The sequence below is a fragment of the Hermetia illucens genome, chromosome 2 (genome assembly GCF_905115235.1).
Source record: "Hermetia illucens chromosome 2, iHerIll2.2.curated.20191125, whole genome shotgun sequence".
In the NCBI taxonomy this organism is placed as follows: Eukaryota; Metazoa; Arthropoda; class Insecta; order Diptera; family Stratiomyidae; genus Hermetia; species Hermetia illucens.
This window is the reverse complement of record NC_051850.1, coordinates 7,980,370-8,007,399: the sequence shown is the minus strand read 5'-3', so window position 1 is coordinate 8,007,399 and position 27,030 is coordinate 7,980,370. Positions and strand designations below refer to the sequence as shown.

The 27,030-nt window shown below is 44.5% G+C and overlaps 1 protein-coding gene across 6 annotated transcripts in view; it reads left to right on the top strand.

The window, feature by feature from the left end:
• The first annotated feature begins 1,178 nt into the window (after positions 1-1,178).
• LOC119649403 (guanylate cyclase 32E) overlaps positions 1,179-27,030 on the top strand; it is a 232,404-nt gene continuing 206,552 nt past the window's right edge. For all 6 annotated transcript variants that reach the window (XM_038051527.1, XM_038051529.1, XM_038051530.1 and 3 more), the window contains exon 1: positions 1,179-2,103. The gene's annotated coding sequence lies outside the window, so the exon portion shown is untranslated. The remainder of the gene's footprint in view (positions 2,104-27,030) is intronic.

Below are 27,030 nucleotides of genomic sequence, written 5' to 3'. Positions count from 1 at the left end.
CATTCTACGACGTCGGGAGCGCGATATATCGCGGAAAATGGACGATCGGGCGGGTTGGCCGAAATCGAAGAAAATTGAAAATTTCCACGAGCCCCGAGTCGGAAAAATCGGCAAAAATGCAAAATCGTCGGATTGCGGTGTCCGATGGCTCGTTCGAACGGGGAGGCGGCCCAGATTCAGGAAATGCAAGAATTTTCATTCTACGACGCCGGGAACGCAAGGTATGGCGGGAAATGGATGGCTGGGCGGGTTGGCCGAAATCGAAGAAAATTGAAAATTTCCACGAACCCCGGGTCGCAAAAATCGGCAAAAATGCAAAATCGTCGGATTGCGGTGTCCGATGCCTCGTTCGAACGGGGAGGCGGCCCAGATTCAGGAAATGCAAGAATTTTCATTCTACACTTGCCGAAATCGAAGAAAATTGAAAATTTTCACGAGCCCCGGGTCGCAAAAATCGGCAAAAATGCAAAATCGTTGGATTGCGGTGTCCGATGGCTCGTTTCATTCTACGACGCCGGGAACGCGAGATATGGCGGAAAATGGACGATCGGGCGGGTTGGCCGAAATCGAAGAAAATTTAAAATTTCCACGAGCCCCGGGTCGGAAAAATCGGGAAAAATGAAAAATAGTCGGATTGCGGTGTCCGAAGCCTCTTTCGAACGGGGAGGCGGCCCAGATTCAGGAAATGTAAGAATTTTCATTCTATGACCTTGAGATCTGTTTTAGTTGAGAACTTTGAAGGAATTGAGTCCAACGTGGGATACGCTTCTTAGGAAATTGGTTAGGCCTTCACCATAGAATGAGCGTGAAAATTTCTCATAGTAAAATCCGAAGCTCCACGCTGGCAACGCCAGTGGGTGGCAATGCACTCCCCATTTCTTATCTCCCACCGAGCTTTTACTACAAATCGTAGCTTTCGCGTAACTTGCGTACAAGAAGGAATCCGACCCAGACCGCGTGTACTTTTGGCGGTATCCGGACAAATTCATTCATCATTTCATTGAGGAAAATATCTTGCGTGCCGGCTTCGTTGGACGGCAGATGGATGGGTGGTGGAGTCGAATAGAGTCTGACAAAAGGGGGCGAATTTTGCAAGCTCCCACTTTCGTTATTTTTGCGAATTTTGCATGCGAGCGAGGTCGACTTGTAAGACGGCGGCTACCGTTGGCGACAGTAACATCGCGAACGTTCACAGGAGCGTATTGCGAAAATTCTCGTCTAATAGTGAAGTTGGATCGTGAGTTGGGACTGACTAGCGAGTTTAGATACAACGCATCGTCTCAGATACGCACGCATTACAATTAGGTGTTGCAGGTGTTTTAGCCGAGTGAACAATCTTTCGCGGTTTTCTAGCTGTTCTCAGCGAATTTAGGTCTCGATTTTAGAATACTTCACAAATTTCTTATTTACATATTTCCGACTGAATAGTCGGACAATCTATTCTAACAAAATTCTATCTGAGATCGTCTCGGAGCCCCCAATTTCTAAAAATCTTGAGTTATTCAACGTGACACAGTTTTACAACATTCACGGGAGATTAGCGTGAGTCCCAAATTATAGATTTTGAAAAAAGATACTGCCATCCAAAGTGAAAGTTTGCGCGACATATGAAGAGACCGCTACCGCTGAAATACCAAAATAAAAAAAAATTAATTGTTTAAAATTTGTTTAAAGTTCAAGCCTTTGGTCTAGAGGTTTTGCTGGGCTTCTTGGTTTGTTTTTAGTATGCCCAGAGCGTAGTCGTGCCGGTTTTAAGTGTAAAAACGTGCAAAAAGTTATGCGATAAAACTAGATGTGTTGCGAAAAAAACGCAAAAGTGCGGTGGGATCAGATAAGGTGAAATTGTGCGTACGAGAATAATACGTGAATGTGGTTCGGTGTCACGTTTTCCCACTTGGCGGATGGCCTGCGTTGATGGATATGTGAAAAAAAAATAAATAGTTTGAAAGCAAGTGCAGTGCGTATGTTATTTCGTGTGCGAATTTCAGATAATTTAGTTGTCTCGCTTGGGATGTATGAAATTTAGTTAATAAATTCAATGAAAATATTCGTATTCGTTCCCCTTGGGTGGGTTTCTGCAGCCGAAAATTGACGTCATCTGTGGTATGCTAATTTCATTTTAAATATGTTAAGAGTTGGAAGTGGAGACAGTTTTTGACTGGATGATTTTTTTTCCTTTTGAGCCACTATATATCGAAATGGCAAAGAATTTGTTGCTTTTGTGTTTAAAGTTTTTGGGTATTGAGTAAAAATTGCGTTGGTTGTTTTGAATGCGTCACGAAGTGGAATTTATTTTTATTTGTCTATTTTATTTACTGGATTTTCCAGAAATTTCCATATCCTTTCTTAGCTTTTTTCCATCGACCATTCTTTTTTACCACCTTTTGGCTTTTATTCTGTTTTTTTTTTTGTATCAGAACTTAGCAATAAATACCCTTAGATATCTTCTGATATTCCTAATTTTACATTCCGAATCCTAATCCTAATCGATTACGTTTTGATTTTGGAATAGGATTCTGCCATGAGAATAAATTAAGATATGAAACCTATTTTTGCTTAAAAAATACCATCACCGTCATCGCAACACTAAGCCCGAAGTCGAGCCCTGGCCGCCTGGATCGTTGTCCTCCAAGTATCTCGGTCACGTCACCACGTCCTCCAATCTTGGAAGTTCAGAAGTTGCTTGGCGTCCTTATATATTGTGCCCTCCCACAGTGCTCTCGATCTTCCTCATAGTCTCGCTCCGTTGACACGTCCTTCATTCATAAACATTTTAGGCATGTGATCGTCGGTCATTCGTTGGAGACACCTTACCCACTGAGGCTTGACTGAAGCTCCATCAATCGCGAGAATTTCGAGACTTCTAGTTTATTGTACAGTTCACGCAACTTATGGTTATACCGGATGTGTCATCCATCACGATCACAAACTACTTCCAAAATGCACCGAAGGACTTTTCTTTCGAATGTGTTTAGAAAATTTTCGGAGGCTTTGGTTAGGAGCCAGGTTTTGCACCCATAGCATATGATGGTTTTGTATATTCTGTCTTTAAAAATTGAAAAATCTTTTACATTTTATATCAATCGTTAAATTAAAAAAAAAAAAAACAATATTTTAAAATTCAGATCGTTATCGTTATCCTAATTCCTCTACGGTTGCTCCGCCGGCCTGGTGGCTGTCAATCCCCTACCAACAGGTAGGCGAAGCACTTAGGCGCGTGAGTTTTGCTTCTTGGTGGCTTACACTACAATGGTATGGAGCTCAGACGGATTTTCGTTAATCAACTCCCCACTGCAGGGCCTCCACACTTGTCATGAACCTAGGGGAAATAGGAGGATCAGACGATCATCGTAAGTGGCCGAGAACGACTTAGAGGGAAGAGATATCCCAGAAACTTAAAAAGTTGGCGAGATTGACCGTGAAGGCCCACCCGCAAAGACTAAAGCTCCATCAAAGTGCTCGGTTGACACGTTCTTGCACGCTTCTGTGGGGGGGGGGGGTGTCCTTTGAGTGCTTTGATACCTCACGTGTCATTAATACAAAATTAACGTGTCTATACCGATGTGTGGGTCCGCACCAGAGTTAAAAATAGAACACAAACAAAGAAATTCGCGACGGCCTAACGATAAAAACCAAAACGTGAGCTAAAACTGGAAAATAAAAACAAGTCGGGAAACCGGAAGCTAGACGCTTTAGGTATGAAAGGTTTTGTGTATTTCTTTTATAAAGAGATTTGGGTGTGCATTTGTCCCATTAGCATGTAACACGTAAAATATGCATATATTATGTGAAAATAGCCACTTTCAAGTGATATTGACATTCATAGTCTCGAATTTGCAGAGAAGCGACAGCTTTGACCTAGTATTACTTTGTTAGTAATAGTGCGATTTTCACCAAATTTGGCAGGATCGTGCCCTATGCTGTAGCCTATATTGTTGCAAAATTTTGTGGTTCTAGGGTGAACTTAAGGGGGGTTTTCCTGTCAATTAGTAAAAATTATAGTAGTACTATTATTAACTTTATTTGAACAAGTATCGGTATGGAGGGTATTTCGGAGCCTAGGCACCATATAGTGACAGCCACCTGATTTTTTCAGATTTTTCGGTTAAGTAGTTTCTGAGAATGGGTTCGTTAAAAAAATGACCACTTTCAACCCCCCGCACCCCCCACCTTTTCAACAAATGTCAAAACTAAGACTGGTTTCGAAAAGTACTAATCGAGACCTTTAATTTGATATCCCACATGACTATATTTGATGAAAAAAAAATTTACACCCTCCCTTTGCATGTATGAGGACCCCCCTTAAATTCATCGTAAAAGGATGTAACTCACTATATGCGTGAGCGTTCACAGTTCCCACCTTTTTACCAAATTTGGTGCCAATTGCTACAACCGTCTCCGAGAAAAATGCGTGTGACGGACAGACAGACAGACAGACAGACAGACAGACGGACAGACAGACAGACAGTAAACCGATTTTAATAAGGTTTTGTTTTACAAACAAAACCTTAAAAACGGCTGACCACGCGGGTGGAGCTGTAATTCTCTGGACCCGAGGGAGGGAAGATCCACGACGGATCACAATCCTGATCATGGTTTCTTCTGCCTCAGATCGTTATTGAGGCGCGACCCCTGAGGTTTCCTCCCTTCTTGGCATCCCTAGGTCATTGTTTAGGGGATGTCACTAAATGGCGCCCAACGTGGGGCCCAACATTTCCTGGATTCAGGCTTAATTTCTTATTTACAGGTTTTCTGAATCAGTGGAAGATAGCCTATTCCGGCTCACAACTTCGTTTGGTGGTGTCGAATAGAGAATCAATAGATTTTCAACGTGGTTCCCAGCTAGGTTCCATGTACACTTGCCTTCACATTTCTAGTTTTAGGTTTCACGCCTTCTTCCCCGGAAGCAAGTGTTCCTAAGCCTCAATTTCCTGTCCCACCTTGTAACGTACATTTTCATGCCTTATCCTTGATAGAATACCATAAGAGCTAGTCGTTTCTTGTGTTTGCCTCTGAGATTTAACGACTCCTAGGTTTCTTTCCCTTTTTCATACTATTTATATTATTTAGACTTTGTCTTTTCTTTATTTTCAATTGGATTTTTTTGGTATTTTCGCTTGGCTTTTCATTGCTTTTTGGCGATTTTCATATTTCTTCTTTTCGGTTTTTTTTCTGTCTGCCTGATTCTTATTAAAAATGTTCGAGATCGTCGGTGACCCTGCATCGAATGGAGACGAATGCAGGGGCTTGGGCGACGACCCATAATCGGGGGGCGCAAGCGCAGCAGCGTTGGACTTCGGCAACCTTCGAAGACTCCGCATATCTGGTGACAGACGATACTCATCAGGGAACTTCAAGCACGGCGGCTCAGGCTAGGGACATCCTCTGAGATAATGGCCAGAGAATGTCAAGGTTGGGAGGAAACCTCAGGGGACTCAATAAATATCTGAGGCAGAAGAAACCATGATCGGGGTTGTGATCCGTCGTGGATCTCCCTCTCGATCGCGGCATTCGGATCCGCGCGACTTACGGTCGAACCTTTTTTTTATTTTCCAGTTTTAGCTCGCGTTATAGTTTTTTTTGGTGAATCCGTCGCAAATTCCTTCGTTTCTTGTCTATTTTTAAATCCGGTGTGGACCCACGCGGACCCACGCGGTACAGACACCTTAATTTCGTATTAATGACACGTGAGGGATCAAAGCGCTCAAAGGACCCACCGCCCCAGATTCCTGAGCCTGACTAGTACAGAGGCGTGCAAGAACGTGTCAACCGAGCACTTTGATGGAGCGTCATTCTTTGGAGGCGGACCTCGGTCAACTTCGCCAAAATTTATAGATTTTTGGGATAGCTCTTCCCTTTAGGTCACAATCGGCCAATTAGGATGATCGGTTGATCATCCTATTTCCGTTAAGTTCATTATAAGATGATAGTGACTTTTAGGGTTACTCCGTAAATTTTAGAAGCTCAGATTGAATCTCACGTGCCGTGCACCCTTTTTCTCAGAAACCTCAACCCCAGGAACATAATGCTTAACCCTGGGCACAAAGATGTTCTTGGGCCTACCGTCAACGTACAGCCTAAAGAAGTGCTCCCCTCTGTTCTAAACTTCATATAGGTTCTCACATGATGATTACAAGGACTCCGGGAAGCATCCACGCGAAGCAGGTTCTCGGCCCCCGTTAGTCCTCGTCGAAGAATGACGGGGTGCAAGGGTGATTTTAATCTCTCCATATAGTAGTTCGACGGAGCTGGCTTAGGGCTCTTCACGATGGGCTGGACATAGGCCAAATAAAACGAAAGGCAGGACTTGCGACCACGAAGAGATATTGTGCGCCATTATAGCGGTCCTACGCCAGCGTTCTAGCATCCCATCGTTCGATGTCGTTTGAAGTCTAGAAGTTTGCCCAACATCGAGCATAGGGTAGATTTGATCTACATTTCCTGGTCAGTAATGGCTTCGGCCGGAACTCCAAACCGTGGGGTTCATTTGCGACAAAGGGCTTCGGCGCACGATTGTGTGTCGGCCAGAAGTATTGCTTCAGGCCAATGTGTGCGCCTATTGATGATTGTGAGGTAATACTTGAAGCCATGCGAATCTCGCAAGGGGCCAATAATGTCGATGTGGATCGTGGGAAAATGTTTTGTAGTACATGCTTGGTGACTTTACACTTCTGGCACGCGATGCACTGTCTGCGCTAGGAGTTAACATCCTTATTCATTGAGGGCCAGAAATATTTTTTAATGATAAGCCGATTCGTTGTCTGAATGCCTGCGTGCGTAAGATCGTGTACGTGAAGGCTTCCTTGCGAAACACGGCCGGAATATATAGTCTGGGTCCCCTTTGAGAGGTCCCATAGAGTATTTAGGAGGTTGTGCCGAAAACGGGAAATTGCCGGAACTTGTATTTGGAGTTGTCCCCGAGGTTCTGAAGCACTGCACCATCCTTCTGTGCCTTGATGATTACTGAAGAATTGAAACAATCTGCAACTATATTATCCTTGCCGGACACGTGCTGGATGTCCGAAGTAAACTAGCTTATGAAACTCAGGTGCCGGAGTTGGCGAGGGGACGGTTTATAAGGACACACAATCACAATCACAATCGTAGGTGCTGTAGTTCTGTTGAGCTATATTCAATTTTTGTAAAGCTCAATGGCTACCAGATTTGGTTCGTTTTTTGGTGAAGGGGAGAACCTACTGCGAGGCATTAACGAATACGACTCGGGATGCACCGGTTTGGGGGATTGCCAGTAGTGCAGCTGTCGTTGGGCTAGCTCAAAAGATGATAGACCACGCAATCACGCAATCAGACAAGTTCGCTTGATATTGTGCGGCCTTAGGCAAGAAGTCGAAACCCTTTCGAAGATCCTTGACCGTTTTACAAGTGGGTTGTAGGAAGTTTGTGTTGGCCAAAACCTTGTCTGGATACGGTTGGATTCCCTGAGGGGAAACCATATGGCTTAAAAACTTCACCTGCTATTGAAGGAATTTGTACTTTTCAACGTTATGTTCACCAGCGAAAAAGAAAAAACAAGTTTTTTATTATTTAAAATAGTTAATCGCTGGAAACACCGCATAATTACACTCAGACAAAGCTTTTTCTCCCAGAAGCCCCTTGACTGTTTCACAGAACGTAACTTTATTTATTGTCCTCGAGCTTAGTTCGACTAGGACTCCACCACCCTTCGTTTTACGAATGAAAGACACTTCTGCTGCGTCATCTTCGGGTTTGATTTTATAACGGATTTCATTCAGGACTTCCACAAAAGTATGTCTTCCATCGGCTTAATAAGTAGAGCTGGCGGTCTAGTCCTCCTTCGTCTCCCCACCTTTTCTTTTCGTGCTCCGTTCTTCTTGTTCGCCTTAATTTTAGGCAGAGGTTTTTCTGATGACGTGGCGTATTGTTGTCTTTCGTCCTTCTTCGCCTTCTTCTTTTGGGCCCTCGAGAGTACCTGAGTGAAGTCTCCTTCAGATGTTCCTGCCTCCTTTCGTTTTTTTCCCAGTTCGCTTTGCAATGGGTTGTCTGCGATCCGTTTGGTACGCGTAGTTTTCTCATAGGGAGGTGCAGTTGTTTCTGCTTCTCGTGGATTTTCGCTTACTCTCCATATCCACCTGTAATAGGAAATCCTGTCAAGGAGCTCCTCCAGTTCCATTAACCCTTTTTTCACCCCTTTGCTGACGTTTTTCTTGAGGAACGTCGCAGATGGCATGCGATTTACAACTGCCAGGCATTTCTCAATAAGCCTTTGCTTTTCAGATTGCGCCAGAGTAGTCCCAGCCCTCCCATTCGGTATATATTCGAAACCATTTGGTTTGTTTCATCAGTTTCCACTGTGCCTCTTTCCGCAATTATAGCACTGTGTAGTAATGTCAGGGTTCCTGTCTCCGTTGCAGGTGCCGCATCACTTTGCGAGTCCTTCTCTCCATCTGCGCGTCCCTGTGTCTCGTCAGGTATTTCAGCCCTTGTTGCGTCCTTCGCTGGGCGCTGAGGCGAGTGCTCTTTCTCGAGCTGCGTATAAGTGCAGCCAGCTCACTCTCCATTTCCACTATCTCCTCGTTTGATTTGGTTTTGCTCGCCATTTAAGTTGTTTACCAGCCCATCGTTGTGCAAGGGTGCTGGCCGCAATAGCCAAGAACGGGTATACCCTCGAGGACAAAGCCCCTGCCCCATTTCTCTGAGACTTAACCTATGATTAGCTGATTCCGGAACTCACGGACGGATCAGCGGTCTACTAATACCGGTTCAATGCACACTACCCGACCAGGAGCCGGAGGGGCTAGCTCCTGATAGGCACCACGACTACCACCTTGGCAGAGCTAGGCGAGCTTGGTCGTGGAGGATCGATCAAATTGCTGCCGGGTGCAGCTATTCCCCTAAGTTACGCTTTTAAGTAAAGAAGGATTGTCGTTTTCTTTCTGAAAGGAAAAAATGTATCACTGGAGCGGAGAACTCTTGGTAAAGGGTCAGAGCAAACATGGAAGCTTCAGAAAGCCCAAATGATCCCAACTGCATTTCAACTATGGATATAGTCCGCCCCACAAGCAATGAAAGCGCCAAAATACGATATTAAATCGTTAGCTTTGATGAAACAGATACAATTTTGAAAGTAGTATATGTTCCTATATATATGAATGCTTTGTGTGATATTGGGTTGGGGAAAAAGAAATGTATTTTTTCAATAGATGGCCGCACTTAAACATAGCTTGTGTTGTATTTATTGCATCCGGGCATACTATACGGCGGTTTGAAGAAGACAATCTGTGCTATAAGTGTCTCTTTGACAGTGTCGTGATCGTACGTTAAAGTCTCAAGTTATAGCGCGTCAAAGATGGAGTCCATCAAGCAGGAAATTCGTCATATTTCACGTTTTTACTACCTGAAAGGTAAAAATGCAACGAAGGTGGCTGAAAAAATTTGTGAAGTTTATGGGCCCGATACTGGAACGATTCGCACAGCACAGCGTTGGTTCGATCGATTTCGTTCTGGTGTAGTGGATGTCGAAGATACCCACCGCACTGGTAGGCCAATCGTCGCAGAAACCGATAAAATTGTCGAATTCATCCAAGTAGACCGACATGTAAGCATTCGCTCGATTGGCCAGGAACCGGGTATAGGCCATAAAACCGTTTGGAACCATTTGCAGAACATTAGATTCCGAAAAAAGCGGGATGTTTGGGTGTCATACGAGTTGACGCAAAAAAATCTCTTGGACCGAATCAACGCCTGCGATGCACTGCTGAAACGGAACGAATTCGACTCATTTTTGAAGCGGATGGTGACTGGTGATGAAAAGTGGATGACGTAGGACAACCTCCAGCAAAAAAGATCGTGGTCGAAGCGCGGCGAGCCGGCCCAAACCATCGCCAAGCTCGAATTGAGGACCAGGAAGGTTTTGCTGTGTGTTTGGTGGGATTGGAAGGGAATCATCCACTATGAGCTGCTCAGTTATGGCCAGACCCTCAATTCGGTTCTCTACTGTGAGCAACTTGAGCGGTTGAAGCAGGAAATTGGCCAGGAGCGGCCAGAATTGGTCAATAGGGATGGTGTTGCGTTCTACCAGGACAACGTTCGGCCTCACACATCTTTGATGATCCGTCAAAAGCTACGGGAGCGCGGATGGGATGTCCTATCGCTACCCACTGTATAGTCCGGATCTGGCATCAAGTGATTACCATCTCTTCCGGTCCATGCAAAACGCTCTTGGTGCTACGAAGTTGACCTCAAAAGACGCTTGCGAAACCTGGCTGTCTGAGTTTTTTTGCAAATAAGGAGGGGAGGGGGGGGGGTTTATAAAGGGGGTATAAGGGAGTTGCCTTCTACATGGCAGCAAGTTTGCGACCAAAACGGTGCATATTTGACTTAAATCGGATAACTCTAAGTACGTTAAATAAAGCGTCAAATTTCGATCACAAATACGACATTTCTTCTCCCCCAACCCAATATTACAGTATTTTCTAATATGAATGAAAGTGAAAGATGATGTAACTTAGTAAACGGGGTCAGAAGTTTTTATGCAGATATAATTTCTAGCGGATATTATCATGCCAGATATAAATTAGCTATGCGTGTATGTGCCACCAGAGTATCTATCGGGGTAGGTATCGAAAGGCCATTAGCAATCACATTTAGATAAACTATAAACATCTCCAATGGAATCATACTTGCTTCAAACGGCGAAGGTTAATCAACGATCCACTATCACTCAATATCACGAAATCAAACCACAATTGGCCTACTTCCCTGTTTCATTACTCTCTATCACGAAGCGATGATGAGTGCAGTTAAAAATAGACAAAATATCTTGCATCGATGATATTTAAAATGATCGAACATTCAAGAGTCATTCCCAGCTAAAGCACATATAGAAATGCATGTGCAACGTTTCCCAACCATAACATGCCCACCCCATCGCTGGCCGACCCGTATGTTTGGCTACGTGCTTGTAACAAGCACTCTTGCACTTGTCGTGCATGGAGCGCGTGAAAAGTGCACTTGCAATTGCAATTCTTCTGCTATTTCGAATTTTCGATTTTTCCACTTTATTTCGATGATGCTTGGCGTTGAGAAATTGTGGGAAGACATGTCGCTGTCGCCAGGGAAACATATAAAAGCAGCGAATTGTGCAAGTGAACGTGCTTGAATGAGGGTTCGAATGCAAAAAGCGGGTTTATTAAACGCTCGACTTAATTCATTATTAATCAGCGCAATATCACCAACGACAATTTTATTAATGAGCTGCATAGAACTGGGCATAGGCCAGATGATCGAGATAAACTCAGGAATGCTGAGAACTCGATGAGAAGCTTGAAATGAGTTCAAGTATTCGCTTAGAAGCTGAATTTATGAGAAGTCACCATTAAAAATGAATAGAGAGGTTGCTGCCGCGAGTATCTATAATTAAGATAGCGAATAAACTGAAAGATATATGAGACCAAAACGCTGGTAACAATCCAACTGCAATGCAATAGTTAGTATCCCACAAGTTAATTGATTGAAATGAGCCCGTACAGATACAGTATCTGCTTGTCAGTTTCAATTCCCATCTTATCTTATATCTCAATATTTGTGTAATGAAGTGCCAACTCTGTAATTGAGACCGATATCCACTTCCAACGAGAGTTCACACGAAAGGTCACCATCCCTTCTAATCCTATCCCAATCCAGATCATACCACTCAGTGTACCTAATAACAAGCCTAGTTCCTCCATCATTCTAATTTTCTCGGCCATAATTGAATCAACGGAACTAGAAAAGATTCTCGGAGCCCAACTTAATTATCCATGCTCTCCTATTATTGCCTTATCACATTATATATTATTATTCTTTGTGGTCTGGGGCCAAGTTTGGAAAAGTTGTTTCCTAGAGCTGATTACACTGTAAACACAGTGACCGTTCACATTCGTCGGAACTATCGGAGAAAAGCCATTGGCACTCCATTGGAAATAATTACTAAAAGTTTATCTGGGTTTTTCGGAAATTGAATGAAAATATTTTTGCATAGTGGTGAGATGGATAGACGATGGGGTAATCAGTTTGTAGTTGATGGGGATGAAATTGGTTTGTTTTGGTGATGGGAGTTGAAACTAAATGCAGCTTATGTCACCTAATTTTGATGGGAAATGTTTTTCTTTAATATCGGGAAATAGGTTTAAGGAAGTCTTTCTAAGTACAAAAATATAATGAAAAATTAAAATTACGAAACGTAATGCACTTAGTACCACTGCATATGTTATGTACTTTTAAGGTTTTGTGCAGTTTTGAGGGCATAGAGTTAATATTGGGAAGTTTGGTGCAAATCTTAATAATATGTTTAGATGGATATGTGTAAACACTAGCAAGGGGTAACGGGCAACGTTGGTTTGTTAAGAAGGCTCATCCTAGAAATGTCTTAACCTTTAAGTAGTGACCTGCGGTCTGAGAGGCCCCAGCAGGCACTTGACCTATTGTTTACCACTTTTCCCGCATAACACCGATCCCTGCTTTTAAGATCATCGGTTAGAACGCCACCGCACAATATTATTGTCCGAATATCCACATTTAATTTGACTGAAAATTATGGAAGGATCCTTATTTTTTATGGAAACAATATATAAATGACGAGATGTTATCGGAGATCGCGCTGAGACTAATGACAAGCTAGCTGAATGTAGATGTAAATATATGAAGCAGGATCAATCAGATCTAAAAGATATCGATATAATTGAGTTGTAAGATTCTATTAGACTTTTGATGTACACAGCTGTATTCCATTCTAACCACGAAGACGCAGATTCAATAATTTCTACTGATAGTACTGGACGAGATATTTTTAGATGCGTAATGCCTACCACCACCTAGAATCCCCTCTGACAAAATACCACCTAGAATCCCCTCTGACAATCAGGTGAGAGTGAACACTGAAGCCATCCACAACACAACCCTCCGCGACACCTATAAGAGGGAAATGGATGCCGCAATAACCGCAGTCAACAGAGGACCTGGAGATGAAGCATCAACTAATGATCTTCACAACCACCTGAAGGAGGTTATCATGGATACGGCCACAAATATACTTGGCCCCAGCCGCAAAAGGAGTCGGCACGGCTGGTTTGACGATGAATGTAAGCTAGCAACGGAGCGGAAGAATGCCGCATACCGAGTAATGTTGCATTCTCAAAGAAGGCGGGCACGCGCAGAGACTTATCACGAACTCCGTCGAGCGGAGAAGCGACTTCACAGACGGAAAAAGGAAGCCTGGGAGAACCAATAAGTCAGCGAACTAGAAAAGTACAGGGAGCAACCGCACCAGGCGCGGAAGTTTTACCAACAAGTCAGCAGGATGAAGCCTTATACACCTCGATGCTCATCCTGCCGAGACAAAGAGGGAAATCTGCTTTCCGACAGAATGGGTATATTAGAGCGATGGGTTGAGTACTTTGATGAGCTACTGAACAACCAGAACATCGGCGAGTTGGAGGTCCCGCCAACTGAAGACGACGGACAAATACTGCCACCACCAAGTTTAGGAGAAACAGTCGGTGCAATTCATCGGCTAAAAAATCATAAGTCGCCAGGAGCCGATGGAATTACAGCCGAATTGGTTAAATATGGAGGCGACCAGTTACACCAAGTGGTTCATCAACTTGTGCTCAAGGTATGAGACAGCGAATCAATGCCTGACGATTGGCAACGAGGCATAATCTGTCTCATACATAAAAAGGGAGATATCACACAGTGCAGCAATTATAGAGGTATCACGTTGCTGAGTACCATCTATAAGATATTCTCTGCTATCCTGTTAGGCCGGATATCCGCATACGCCCAGAACATCATTGGCCCATACCAAAGCCGCCTATGATAGCATAGCCAGGGTAAAACTGTACATGGCCATGAGAGAATTCGGTATCCCGACGAAATTAATAAGACTGACTAGGCTGACCCTGACCAATGTGCGAGGCCAGATAAAAGCAGCAGGATCACTCTCAAGACCATTCGACATCAACAACGGTCTACGACAAGGGGATGCGCTATCATGCGTCCTCTTTAACCTGGCCCTCGAGAAAGTGATCCGTGATGCTGAGGTGAATGCAAGAGGTACGATCCTCTTCAAGTCCACCCAACTACTGGCCTATGCTGACGATATCGACATCATGGGAAGAACCACCCGAGACGTACAAACTGCCTTCATCCAGATCGAGCAGGCGGCCATTGAGGCGAGATCTTGGGCTGCACATCAATGAAGGCAAGACAAAATATATGGTGGCAACGTCAGCACCGAAGACGAATCAACCAACAACATCAAACCGCACTGGTCAAACAGGAAGAATAAAGATAGGAGAATACAACTTTGAGACCGTTGACAATTTCTCCTATCTAGGGTCGAAAATCACAACCGATAACAACTATGATGATGAAATCCGCGCACGGTTGTTGTCAGCCAACAGAGCCTATTTCAGCTTACAAAGACTGTTCCGCTCGAAACGTCTCACCATAGGGTCAAAGCTCTTACTATACAAGACTATGATCTTGCCAGTCCTCATGTATTCCTCGGAAACTTGGGTTCTTAGCAAGAAAAATTGCGAACTCTTGGCCGCGTTCGAGAGAAGAATCCTCCGAAGAATTTTTGGCCCACTACATGAGGATGGACGATTCCGTAGCCTACACAATGACGAAATCTATGAGCGATACCATGACCGTCCGGTTGTGTATAAAATCCGGCTCAATAGATTACGGTGGGCGGGTCACTTAATCCGCATGGATGAAGATGATCCCACCCGGAAAGTCTATAAGGGCAATATCTATGGTAGGAAAAGAAGACGAGGCAGACCCTGCCTAAGATGGAGCGATGGTGTGGGCCAGGACGTCAGACAGCTTTTAGGGATATCGAATTGGTGGACCTCGGCGCAAAACCGGGATGTCTGGAGTTCCTTATTAAGGCAGGCCTAGACCGGAGACCGGTTGTTGCGCCGTTGATGATGATGATGATGAATGCCTACCAACAAAAAAAAAATTTACTTCGGCTTGGTTTAGGTCTGGATGGATTTCACTTGATTAAAATTCGTACCTATGGCGTGTTTGCGATTATATTTAAATGGAGCGATTATCACCTGTCGTTACTTTCGGTCACGCTGCTTCCAGGGTAGAGGTGAGGCAGCTTCTGATGAGTTGCATCTGCCCTGGACGAAACTGTTTTCGTTCTTTTTTGTCTAAAAATAGATTTTTGTGTTTGTGTTTTTGATGTTATATATGTTAAAAAAGCCCGCTAAGTATGGCCTAAAACTAATGTGCCCATGTGGGCCCGAAAACAGGTATTTTTACAATTGTTACGTGTATTGTGGAAAGGGTTCGGATGGAGAAACACTATCAGATGAAGAAAAAACTTTTAGTTGCTACGCAGACTGTGATCCGTTTGCGTAAACCATTACATGGCAGTAACAAAAATATAACGTATGACAATTGGTTCACGTCAATTCAACTAATTGAAACAGAGAGGATTGGTATGTGTAGGTACCCTAAACAAAAAATAAAAGGGAAATTCCCCCGCAATTCTTGCCTGCTAAAGCGAGACCAGAAAAATCAAGCTTATATGGTTTTAGAAAGGGACGTAATGTTGTTTCATGTTGTTAAGGAGGGGAAAACCCGTCATTTTGGCTTCATCAATGCATAACAATTTCTTGCACAGCGGGAGTGAGTGCAAACCCTCCAAGCAAGGTTCTGACCCATAGTCCTCCTCACTGGTGGGAAACTGCGTTTGAATCAGCAGCTCCAAGTTTTTACTAGAAGATTCCGCCTAGGAGCCTTTCCATTTTTTAAAGGGATGGACTCTTATGTTCCTTGGACAGAATCTTACTGAGCATCGCGGATTTGCAGGTGCTTTCGATGTTCTGACAATAGTCCAACCAAGACTGACTCTTGGCGGTCCTGATGGTCGACTTGTATGGCTGCCAATATAAATGTTGAAGATTTCTCTGGTCAGTTTCCTGAGGCTGGAAAGATCTTCATTCCACAACGGTGGCAGTGCCTTTTTGCTGTACTTAGCAGGGCACGAGACTTTAAAGACCTTATCGAATGCCTTTTCCAGAGCCCCGACGTTTGACTCCAGTTCATCTGTCGTGTCAATCTTATCAATTTGCACACTGGAGAGTTTGTTCTTAATTACTTGTCCAAACTTTCTCCAGCCAATCCTCCTGGGGTCTCTGAAGGGTTTGGAGACCTCTAGACTGAAAAGTATCCACCTGTGGTCCAAGAGGGATCTTTGGTCAGACACTCTGCAGTCCTCCACCCTAAGAATCCCATTGTCGGTTATTAGGCTGATATTAATGACCTCCGCCTAACCGTCACAGTTCTCCGAGCTGGGGGTCTGGAAGGTTGGTGTACTGCCCCTGTTACATACCGATAATAATAATAATCGTTGGCGCAACAATCCAATTGAATCAGGGCCTTGAAGTATGTTAGAGCACTCCGTTCAAGACCATAACGGTACACTACAGTGGTACACTGTAGGAGGCAACATGATCAGTATTGCGCTCGCTCGAGATTATTATCCCCATTTGACTCAGGCAGATTTATCTGTGTTACCTTCAGCATGATCTGCTTGCGTGGGCGGGTTCGTCAGTCCTCGTCGGACCGTCGATCCTCATCTCCTCCATCAGCTCGTTGGCGACGTCGATTGGATCTAGGTCGTCGTTCGGTTTTGTAGAGCGGAACACTTTTACCTTTGTTTCCTGATTCCGAACCGCACTTTTAGTTCTTCTTCTCACTCTTAGTTTATATGGAGTAGAAAAGGTTGGCTTTTTGTCTGGGGTTCCTCTTCCTTGATAACAACCCCTTCTATGGGAATTCTGGGGCTTTGAAGGTGCATGGATTGGACGAGGTTGTCCTTATCCATGCGGATCTTCGGCAATCAGATGCGAGCGACTGATCTCGTGGGAATTTCGTAGTAAGGGATGACATTGAGTTTTACGCCCTCCCAGGCATCTTATCGATGCACGAACTGAGAAAATCCCTAGACAATTGGTCCTCGCAAGCTATAACGGGGAGCCTACGGACCACCTGAGAGGAATCAAAGCAGTCCGGGAGATGCTCAATAACAATCACCGATAACCTGGCCTCAACACTGGTCCACACCTCCGGCGCTAGTTTGCCGCTAGCGGAATTACCATCCGATAGCGCCACATGTAAGTGGCTCCTGGCTACGTCGCTGAAAGGTTTCGCAGTACGGAGCTCGTCGGCTGACTGTTGCTGCGTACTTTTCTTCAGATGTAGTTTGCCCTTGCTGAGCTCTTGCCCACTCTGCTCCGCTTGTGATCTTGCTCAACCTCGTCTTCGGATCGATTGCGTTTCCGAGCGATGGGCTTCCCCTTCTGCTCGTCTGCCAGGCGTTTTCTGTTGTATTCCTCAACAATCGCCTAGTATTTAGCAAGGTCTTTTTCATCCCGCTCGTCGGCAGTACTGGCCCCCTTATTTTTAGCAATCTTGCTGAGAAGATGCACGGCCTTTTGGTACTGGCTCTTGAGGAGGACACCAATGGACCTTCGCTTCTTAGGCGGTTTCCGATGATCGACGTTCTTGTCGTTCTTTACTTTTGAGAGATCTCCGTAGATCAAGGGTTTCGGGGTAGGAGTACTATGTCTGGTACTCGTTACACCCAACTTGACGTCTGTCGCCTCGCTCCAGGAGGTCCCTGTCGTTGGTTCCATCACAGTGGTTCTACGGCTGGCACCGAGTGTACTGCTCTCAGCGACTACTGTCTCCTGGCTGGATGTCAGCAGCTCGTCCTCCGATGATGCGCCTGGCATCACCCCCTCTCTTTCTATGGGCGGTTTTTTTATTGTTAAAACCGAGTCCATGTCTTGGTCCCACGAGTAGTCCGGGAAGAATGTCAACTCTGGCTAGCCGGCCATCAGGGTAAGGGTTTTATTTGAAATTCAAGGTGCCCAAGGTATTTAGAGAGAGTTTAGAGTTTAGAATTTACTTGGAAGGGCGGCGTCCTGGCCTATGCCATCGTTCCATCTCAAGCGGGGTCTGCCTCGTCTTCTTTTTCTACTACAGGTAGACTTTCCAGGTTGGATAATCTTAAATGTAATTGGTCGCCTCCATATTTAACCAATTCAGCAGTAATTTCATCGGCTCCTGGCGATTTATGATTTTTAAGCCGATGATTTGCTTGGACAGTTTCTTCCATGCTTGGTAGGGTGTCCGTCGTCTTCAGTTGGCGGGACCTCCAACTCACTGATGTTCATGAAAATACTCAACATACTGCTCCAATGTGCCCATTCTGTCGCAAATCAGATTTTCCTTCATCCTGCTGACTCTCAGTTCACAGACGTGTTTGTTCTCGCAGGCTCCCTTTTTCCGTCTGTGAAATCGCTTCTCCGCTCGACGGAGTCCGTGATTAGTCTCTGCGCGTGCCCACGTTCTTTGAGAATGCAACATTACTCGGTATTCGGAATTCCATTTGGTAGCTAGCTTACATTCATCGTCAAACCAGCCGTTCCGACTCATTTTGCGGCTGGGGCCTCTCACTTGATTGTCAGAGGGGATTTTGGGTGGTGTTGTTATTCGAGCTCGGAGCATCATGCCATGGAGATAGTGGTCCGAGTCTATATTGGCCCCCCTAGTATCTAGTACTTCCTCTTTCTCTGGAACTTCAGTTTTTTTTTCCTCTCTAGCTAGTGTGTACCTGACACATACTTACTGCCATTTGTTCTGGTTGTCCACTCTGATGAACTTTGTGCTTTTTTCATGTGCTTCCTTTTTTATTCCAAAGAGTATATAGTTCAAGAAATTGGACGTACTATGATCCCCAGTAACATCAAATTTACTCATTGTGGTTGCGAGGTATTAGCTAAATTTCCCTTTAATGCAGTGAGTTACTCTGAATTACAAACTATACTCTGGGCAAAGTTTAGGTAATACCCTGCATTGGGCAGTGAAGCCCACAGTGTTTTACGTAGGCACCTATCGTGAGACTTAATCCTACGGTCCTCTTAAGACACGGATTGATTTTGTGACCACAATCAGAGCCCCGCTGAGACAAGCAACAACGGTACCAGTCTATACCAAGTGCATGGCTTAGCATTCATACTGGTGGATGCAAGAATTACCTAAATCTCTACCGAACTATGGAGTACGGCACCCGTGTTGTTACGCAACACCACGTCGAGGCCCGAAGGTCTGTTCTCGCTTGAGCATAACCACAACCACCATGAAACTCCCACTAGGGGAGCCAACCGCAAATAACCGAGCTGTCCTCACATACAACAGGATTTCACCCGAAGAATGTGAGTCCAGGGGCTTTCTCGGTTCCCATGGTACCAGTATACCCCTGGTAAGGTTTCGTGACCAATTTGCCACTTCAGATGAGTCCCTGTGCAGACTCGGGTCTGATCGCCCTGATTAGGTCTTTGGAGCATTCGTCTACTGAATCACGGCCGCCAAACCAAAGTGATTACAGCGTCTCCCGGTGCCACCACTATGGAGGTTCTCCTCGACCACTTGGTTTTGGTTTGGCCGATAGGGTTGCCACCCTATCTTCCTCGCCGCCACCTCTGAGCACCCCCTGCATTGGACAGGTAGTTTTCACCTTCCTTCTTTGCGTACAAGGCGACCATATCTAGCAGAAATAAGATGGCTGTGTACAAGATGTAGTTCATTGCCATGCTTCAGATATTGCAGAGATCTGAGACCCTCCAGTTTCGATTCTAAATTCAAAAGTAATAAAGGTGTTTGACAATAAATGCGGTCGTGCCAGACCTTGTTTTGACAAGGTGCTTGCTGAACAACTGCAATTTTATGCTTTTCCCTGAATCTAAATAGTAAAAGGGAATGGTTTTTTTCGTCTTGAAAGTAGAAGAATTTTCACTTTGGCTCCAGATTTTTCTATGATCTTGGCTGCATCAGTATCAACATTTTCCATTGAAGCCACAGGTTGCTAAGTTCCCTGGCTTTGTGCTGCTTTTAGGATATGCATAAGGCAATGGGACTCGAATATTGAATGGCGCTAGGAGAGAGGTATCATGTGTAAAGGCCATGCCTACGACAGTTTATGGGGTCCTCCCTTATGAGGTAACTCCTGAATATATAATAGTTTACTCTCTTATTAGTGTCGCAATTCATTTGTATACCATTGTGTAACAGCTTGGAACCTGAAGAGGACCTTCCTGTTTGTGAGATTTCTATAGCACAATTCATCCGTGCAGTGAATAGTCTAAGCCTCCTCGATGAGGTGGGATTTCTACTCTAATCGGAATTTCGAATTCTCCCAAGGTGATTTTAAAATCCTTAACTGAACTCTTTGTCTTGGACTAGTCTAATTTGATGTTGGTGGTATTCATGCAAATTCTCTAATTCAGCCGTCAATTTCCAACGTATCTTAAATGGTTGCTCAGATTTTATGGGGTACTTCGACATTGGAGTTTGTGGAATGGGAACAATTAGAGAAAACATTAGCTCAGAAGTTCAAATTCCTGGAAAATTATGGGAAAATGGATTTCTTCTATTTAGACATTGTTCACGGACTTGTAGGGAGCTGATAAAGTCTCAGTATTTTTCTTTTACTAAAAACATAGCTATTCAAGCTTTTATTCAATTAAAACTGGCCAAAGTGCTCATACAAATGGGTTATGTTACTTCCACGCTTTTATTAATTATTTACACGCAAATGGCCAGTCGTGTGGTGCCTTCAAGGAGAAATTACTAACGTCGACTTTCACCGCTTTGCGGTTTATCCAAAGATTGTTCCCTTTTTACAATCAGTCATATGTTTACGCACCTATAGACCCCAAAGGTAAACCGACTATCGAGCCATGTGCCATGTTACTAACATTTCTAAATGGAAAGTTCAAAGTCACCGGGCAAGTAGCCGACAAAAATCAAGTGACCGTAACATGGTACCAAGTAGCGGTTACTTGTTCCATTAGATTCATATCACTCCACATGTTTCCTTGGTGGACAAGCGGCCAGCAAACACTTTGGATGTCAAGGATGTCGACATGTTGGAGCTTTTTGCACAAACATACAAGTGGGTATCTTGTTAAGTATAACATACCTAGATACAACGTTACATAGGTGCTAGCACGTTGTCAAGTGGCTATGAAACTAGTTCTATTAAGAATGGGGTTTGGCTGAATTTGTTGGTTTCCTTCCATTTACCTTTCGTTGAAGTAGTTATTTTTGGTCTCGGCAATGTTTTCAGTGTTCTATGGAGCGAGTGGATGAGTGAAAAATGGATGCTACATGGTTTATATTTTTAAAGAAGATTACTAGATTAGCTTTTGGTCCGTTAAATACTGACGATTTAAACCTGACATATCCTTTCTTCGGGGAATCTACAAGGGGACGTGGGTCACATCAGCTGAGAGGACGCCAGACGCGCTGAGAGCTAAATAGATTACGTTTTTATTATAAAAACCGAATTGTGAGACAAATTGTGATAGTGACGACTATCTCGTCAGAGTACAATGGGCCAACACGGCCTGAGTGTTCAGAAGCTGTAGCTTCTCCCCCACCATAAACACATCTCGTCAGAGATATGAAGCATGGGAAAAGAAGGTCCAGTCAAGTCATCAGATAAAGAGATACGTCTGTAAGAGGTCGATGCATTCGCAAAGCTAACCCTTCTGACGCTAAACTAATGTCAGGGGGCTGACAGTATTGAGAAGACGTGGGATAAATTAAAATATGGAATCCAGACATCTGTAGGGAAAACAATTGGGGACGAATCTCGGTGTGAAAGAATGGACTTTTCCGTTAATGAATACTAGACCTATAATTTAACTGACTGGAAAGGAGCAATAGCAAGATTTCAACGACAAACCAGCTTATATAAAGAAGCATGGAGCAGATGGAAAATCGTTGGACCCAATTATCGATGGCATAATAATCCAATTTGTATCTAGGTCTTGAAGGGTATTACAGCACTTTATTTTAAGACCGTAACGGCAAAACAGAAGGCAATTTGGTCAGCACGCCGACGTTACGTATTTTTCAGTCAGTGCATCTCTTATATGCTTCGCCAAGTTTACGTTCTCCCTGAAAACCCTGTGGTTATTTAGGACAATATATTTCGCTACCTTTGATCTGAAAACTGTAGTTCCTTTTTTTTCCGCCAACTCTGCTTCCTTCAATACCGATTATCAGGACAATTACTGGAGGAAAGGCGTATGATCAATTCTTGCCGAAATTTCCGGAAATAGGTCGCTTATGCAAAACCAGCAGAAGGTTCAAACCGAGGATCACTAGTTGCCTCAAAACCCATACAAGTAGCTCCGAACAAGGTAAAAGCCGCATGGGATAAGGGCGTCCATCATATAATCTTTGAGCTACATTTTTGGATAGGGGGGGGGGGGGGGGGGCGGGTTCAAAGTGGAGATTATCGTGTACTCAATAGCTGGATTTGCATCGGTAAGTGTCCATCCTGTTCGGCACATCCTAGGTTTCATGCAAGTGCTCTACAGGAAAAATGTATCTTTAACAATTTAGACCTGGTAAGAGCATTTAACCGGATCTTGATAGTGAAAGAAGATATACGGAAAACGGCTTTTGTGAGTCTCCATTTATGACATTAGGTCTACGGAATGTAGTGCCAACTCTCGAACGATTTCTTTACGAAGCGTTGAGAGGCCTTGGATTTCTACGATGCCTAAATCGATGACATATTAGCCACCGTAAAATCATAGCAAACTCACCAATGAACTAGGCCTGCAAATCTACCGCAACTTTTGAAGTTTCCAAAAAGCCATTGGAATAGCCTTAACTGGTTGCGCATGCGAAACTCGAAGCAGGGAGCCATTGAGTTTTTATCAAGGAACGAAAGAAAGGAGCGAATGACCGGGTACTACTGGCTATGTGCTAAGTCACTTTTGCTTATTATTGAAGCAAAGGAGGCTTTCGTCCTCTAGATTATACCGGGCAGTTTATCTTCAATATCTAGCACGTATCCCGATCCAACGTTATCGCTGATGCATTATTGCACATTGAGGAGTTGGAATCAGTGATAATTACGCAAAGCCAGAAGAATCTTATTCTGTTGACGAGGATTTCAAAGTGCCTCAACAGAGAGATTTTGAATTTGGACTAAAGCAATTCCAGGTTCCGGGGTTCAGCTGCAAAGTATGGTGAGATATGTCTACTCACATCATCCGACCCACATCATTCACTTATTCCGGAAAACTATTTTTAAACATGTTCACCACCTATCCAGCGCTGGAAGAGATTGGTTACACAGGGATATGTTTGGTCATCTCCCGCAACCAACTGCAGAAATTCGACGCGTGGGTATAGTGATCGACAGTGATCAAAAGTGACTCGATTCGGCATGTCAATTCAGCCATCGCAGATCGGGGAAGATAGTTTGAATCGAGTCAAAAATTCAGCAGCTTGACCGACACAAACCTTGTTAGAACTACAGTGTACCATGCTGTAGCTAATGGTATGGTCGAGCATTTTCACTGCCGATTCAAAGCAGCAATACGCTATCATAATAGGAGCTTGACAGACGTATTGCATGACATGCTACCGGGGATTTCCATAACTTGAGAAAGCCCAGCTGAAGGGGCCATGTTTTTCAAAATCGACTTTGCCGGACATAATATCACAGTGTCCACGGATCCTTAGGATGCAGCTGACGACATTGAAGGGAACCCGATCTCAGACCAGCACCAAAAAGCCATTGTGACAATGCCAACCCCCGGGATAGGCATCCCAAAAATTGGTCCAACTCGCGTTGAACAGCTTGCAGCGGCAAGCCCATAGAAATCTAATAGACGGGTTAGATGTCTTGATCTTCACCATGTGGTACTGCAGAAATTTTGTAATTCATCAGAATAGAAATAATAAAATAAAAAAAATAAAAAATCTGCCTCCTTTGGCTCCATTGTCTGTGCCGTACCAGAGCCTCCTATCTGTTAAGCAGCTGTCGACGAGCGCAATTAAGTAACTTGGTACACCAATCGCCGCAGTGACTTCCTTATAAGGAGGGAGAGAGAGTTGAACGCATTTTGTATATCAAGGGTAATCACAGCATAATACTTGCTAGTGCCATCCGTTCCGTGCATTGCATTTTCAGCAAAACCAGTGACCAGTTTGATGGTGCCGACCGTTGATCTGGCCGTACGGAAGCCGAATTGTCGGTCTGATAAGCCTCCCAGACTTTCTACATCCGGGAGCAATCTGTTCCAGATAATTTTCTCAAACATTTTGCCCATAGTGTCCAATAGAGATATAGGTCTGTAGGAAGATGGTTCACCAGGAGGCTTACCAGGTTTTGGCAACAACATCAACCTTTGTTTTTTTTATGTCTCAAGAAAGATCCCATCCGTCAAAGCATGCTTCAAACAACTACGAATATGTCTGGCCTCGAACTGACGGCGAGCTTAAGGGCTTTGCTTGGTATGCTGTCGAGGCCAGGCGCTTTGTTGTCTCCTAGCCTACCGCAAATCTTCAGCACTTCTTCCTTCCTTATTGGGGTATTACAGCGACATCTAAAGATGTTTGTAGACTGTAACCTCTGAACGATTTTCAGAAGTAGATCAGGACATGTAATTTGTGGAGCTGCCTGACCTCTAAATCTCTCCATCACTACCCTATATGCTCTTCCCCATGAGTCTGCGCCTCTGCACAGAGTTGCTTGAAGTAGCCCCTCTTGCTTCGCTGTATAGCCAGCTTCAGTTGGGCCTTCTACTGGGGAAAGTATAACGTCTTGGCAGTGATTAGTCGCATGCCTTCGCGATACACTTTGTGATATGTTGGGTCCAACCACACATCAATGAAAGTTTACTAGTCAATTGCTTTCGCAGACCAACCTCACGATCTGCTCATTTTTGGATGAGCAGATTTCCAACCGCTTAATTGCTCTTCAGGTTAAAGAGTATTGCCTGGTGATCCCTATGGGTGTACTGTTTACTGACGTTCCAGGACATATCGCGAGCAAGTGAAGGACTAACAAAAGTTAGATCCACAACCGAACCGGACCCCCCTTTCCGGTAAGTATTAAGCTGATCATTGTTATCCAATATGATATCTGACTGTGCGAAAGCCTCCAAGAGACAACGCCCTCTTGCATTCGTCAGTGAACTTCAGTGAAATCACCGGCGGTGACTTTTGGTTTCCGTCATTTTGCAGCCAAAACCATTCTGTCCAGCATCTCCTCGAATTTGGCTAACGTCAGGCTCGGAGGACCATAGCAGCTGTAGACGTATATGCCGTCTATTTTTGTCTATACGAACCCACTTGTGAACTGCCTCATACATTCCTCTATCGCTTGGTCCCCGCATACCCACAAGGCCGCCCCACCTGTTGGATCGGCTACCCATACATTATAGTTAGGGTTTTTATAGGGTTCTCTTATTATAGCCACTTGCACCTCTGATTCATGGGTGGTCTACTAGAGCAGATCTTGCTCGACCGTGATTGAGGTTGATTTGGACCAACCTCATTTTCTCACTGCACTTAGCACCTTTTTGAACTCGGTACACTTCACGCTTCCGGCAATATGCCCGCTGTTCAGGCCCTCTTTTCCATGCATTTGGGATCCTCGTTCTAAACCCGAGCAATGTGAACTGTTTCTCCACAACGTCTGCATCGGCTAGACCGATCAACCTCACTTGTGCACAGTCTTGCTAGATGTCCGTATGAGAGATACTTGAAGCATCTCTTCAATGAGATTTGCTCTCTAAGGCGACAAACTACCCATCCAATACGGACCTTCCCGACATCCAACAGCCTGCGCGCTGCTTCTGCTGGCAGCTAGATGGTCACCGATTGTGTACCTCCATACGCTTTTCTAAAACTTACAATGGATGCACCCTGCAAGTCGTGTAGTTTGAACTTCTCCGCTAAGGCAGTGTAGATTTCCGCCTTAGAAGTGACCTAATCTAGGTCCTTGCACTGTATATCATACATCACTTTCTCCAAGTAAATTTTTGACTTGGCTGCGGAAGCATTCGGCTTTGCTCTCTTTGAACCTTTTCAGTTTTGGTTCCTCCGGATCCTGTTTACATTCCCCCCAAGTTTTTGAGGTCAGTTTTCACTTTTCTTAGTATGTCTGCATAGGACATAGTACTTGTGCTTGAAATAATGATTGTCTCGGGACGGATCTTCATTTTCTCCTTCTTCTTTTTTAGCTTCTTTGGTCCAACCTTAGTCCAAGCGTCGTGTACCTTTTGAGATATCGGCTCCCTTGGTGTTTTAGGCACTATTTTTTCGCCTACCGAGGTTTAAGGCCCCTTCTTCAAAACGGGTGGTACGCCTTTTTGTTTTTTGGGAACCTACTGATGTCCTGGATGTTCTTTTTCCTTTTCCCGAACCCTCTTTTCCTATGCCCATTCGCGAGTATATGTTTGGGTGTCACCGGCGTCAATTGTATCATCGTCGAAGGAATAGTTTTAGGGTTCGCCTTCAAATATCTCTCATCTCCCCGCGATTTATTGTATAGAACCCTGATGGGTCTCACCATATGCTTGATTGCTTGGTGGACGCTGCGCTTATCTTTGGTAAATTCTGGCAACTCAACAATTTTCGCTCCTTCCAAAATGAAGGATGACACTTCCAGGTCGGACTTTTGCTCCAAAGCCACCATTCTTCTTTCCGCACATTTTGTGGCGTCAACGGGATTCTTGTGGCACAGGCTCTTTTCCTCGGTTTAATCCTCCTTGTCTAAGCTGCTTGTAGCATTAGATGCCACGATGGCCAAGCTGTCCTCCACCGAGGCACAGCAGTCGAGGGATATCGACGGCCGGGAGTCTGCCTGCCCATTCCCAACAATCGCCGGTACTGGGGTTCCGAGCCCCTGCACCGTAAGTTTATATTGGTTAATTATTATGGGTAACCTTCCCATAGCCATTTTTATCCACGGGTGGGCGACTCAATTAACCGACTTGTGCATAAACATGCCCATGCACGCACACCTTCGAATGGGTACAAGTACATATTCATACGCATCCGCCGAGCATTCCCTTATCCGCACGACGGGACGCGCCTGATGGGAGATCTGGCAACTCCTTCTCTGTCTGTCTGTCTGTTCGTCACACGCATTATTCTCGGAGACTGTAG